General features: G+C 44.7%; 1 protein-coding gene across 1 annotated transcript in view; it reads left to right on the forward strand.

The window, feature by feature from the left end:
• The window catches only part of LOC125028708 (calcium-activated chloride channel regulator 1-like), a 406,423-nt gene that overhangs the window by 63,375 nt on the left and 340,548 nt on the right, over positions 1-2,500 (forward strand). The window lies entirely within an intron of this gene.

Below are 2,500 nucleotides of genomic sequence, written 5' to 3' on the forward strand. Positions count from 1 at the left end.
GAGAGAGAGAGAGAGAGAGAAAGGGAGATATAGATATAGATATAGATGTAGATATAGATATAGATGTAGATATAGATATAGATGTAGATATAGATATATACACACATATACACACACATATCTGTGTTTGTGTATAGGTATGTGTGTTTGCATATAAATCTACTCTGTATTTCTCAGTTTCCCACATTCCCAAATCCTCTTTCATTCACTCCTGCCTCATCTGTCCATTTTTCCCTCTCCCTCTTTTTATTCCTCCCTCTACTCCTCTCACACACTCCCGCCGCACATCATCTTATTTCTCCCCTCGCTTCAAATTCCTCTTGCTAATTTTATATTTTCTTTTAAGTACCTCTTTACAGCACCGTCCGGACCGTTCCCCTTTGTCTCGCGTGTACTATTTACTCTATTTATTACTCTCCTTCCGCAGGTTCTTTTATTCCTCCAGTTCTCATAATCTTAAATCTCCATCCCACGGCCCTTCCTTCCCTTCCTCCTCCTCCTCCTCCTCCTCCTCCTCCTCCTCCTCCTCCTCCTCCTGCTTTCACTTTCCCCTGCTCCTCCTGCTTCACTCTCCTCCTCCACTTGCTTTCACCCTCACTATCGGCTTATGATTTTACCCCCTCCACTGTCTCCTGCTCCTCATCTTCTGCTTTCACCTTCCTCAATCTGCCTTCTACTCTTCATCCTACTCATAACGCCCTGCTTTCACCCTCTATGACACCTCTTTTGTTCCCCACCTGCTTTCACCTTCCCATTTTCCTCCTGTTATCATCAGCCCTTTTCTTTCCGCTTTCCCCTCCCTTTTCCAATATTTTTTCCTCAACCTACCTTCAATTCCCCATTCTACGCAATCTTCTCCCTCTGCTTTCACCCTGCTTTCACCCTTTCCTCTCCCTCCTCTTTCTGCTTTCACCCCCTCTCAACTTGCATTCACTTTCTCCTACTCATTCTTCTTCCCCTTCTTTCACCCTCACTTCCTCCTGCTTTTATTTCCTCCTCTTTTCCTGCCTCCTGCTTTCAGCTCCTTCTTCACATGTTTTCACTTCCTCCTATTTATTCTAGTCCCCCTGCTTTCACCCTGCTTTTACTCCCACCCCCATCCTCCTACTTTCATCTACCTATTAATCTGATTTCCCTTACCCCAACCCTATCACCTTCTACAGTTTTCATCTTCTCTTCCTCCTCCTGCTTTCTCCTTCACCTCTCCTCCTAGTCATGCAGTTTATTCCTTCTTTGCCCTTTTCTTTAATATTTTCCCTCCTTACCCCTCTCCTCACCTCCACCATCCTCTCTATCCCCTCCTCTTCCTTCCCACCTCCACCATCCCCACTCCCCACCACCACCCCATCCTCAGCCCCTATGAAATTCTCATCTCAACCATTCCACCTCCTTTACCCATTTCCTGAAGCGCCGACCCTTCCCCTCCTTCTTCACCCCCCCTCCCCTCCCTTCTATTCCTCCTACCCCCCCCCTCCCCTCCCTTCCATTCCTCTTTCACCCCTTCCACTCCCCTCCCCTCCCTTCCATTCCTCATTCCCCCCTTCCTCCTTCTCACCCCCCCCCCCCCCTGAATAATCCAGGCCCCTTACCTGCTGTGTCTATCTCCCTTCCAATACTGCGTTATCCTCCAACACCTCAATATGCACCTTTGGCCGGAAGGGATAGGTCGATGGGGCGAGCGTCCAGGGTCCAGGGGTCGAGGCTGGGGTCAAAAGAGGTCAGCTGGGGAGGGAAGAGAATGGGGTCGATTCACTGGGGGGAGATGTACGCGAAGAAATGCGTGTGTGTGAGTTTGTGTGAGCGTGGGACTTATAGATAGATAGGTAGATTTATGTTATATATTGATAGATAGATGGACAAAATGATAGACAGATAGATAGATAGATAGATAGATAGTTATGTAGGTAGACAGTCAGATAAATAGATAGGCAGACAGATAGAAATATATAGAGAGAATGAGAGAGATATATATATATATATAGAGAGAGAGAGAGAGAAAGGGGGGGGGGGGGGGCTTATACATAAATGAGCGAAAGAGAAAAAGAGATAAAGCGAATAAGAGGAAGATGAAGAAAGCGATGAAAAACGAAAGAAAAAGAGAAAAAAGAGAACGATCAAGTGAGAGAAAGAGAATGAAAATAGTGTTAATACCTCGCCATAGAAAATCGCTCCCCTTTTGGCGAGGAAAACGATGCCAAGGAAAATTTAGTCTTGTACAGCTTTAAAGCAACACCCATGAAAAGGTACCCATGTTCTGTTGAAATTTAAGGGGGAAACTTGTATAAAAGCTCCGTCAGTATAACTAGACAAAAAAAGAAAGAAAAAAATACATGTTTCTCACAGGAACTCTTTGGTTTAAAAGAAAAGAAAAGCAGGGAAAAAATAATAATGAAGAGAATTTTTGCACAAGATCTTCGTCCAACTTTTCCTCTTGTAAACATTTTGGCTTCACTAATGGTGCAAAATGATATCTTATTATCACCCTCAGTTATCGAAAAAA

This window comes from Penaeus chinensis, chromosome 9, assembly GCF_019202785.1.
Source record: "Penaeus chinensis breed Huanghai No. 1 chromosome 9, ASM1920278v2, whole genome shotgun sequence".
NCBI lineage: Eukaryota > Metazoa > Arthropoda > Malacostraca > Decapoda > Penaeidae > Penaeus > Penaeus chinensis.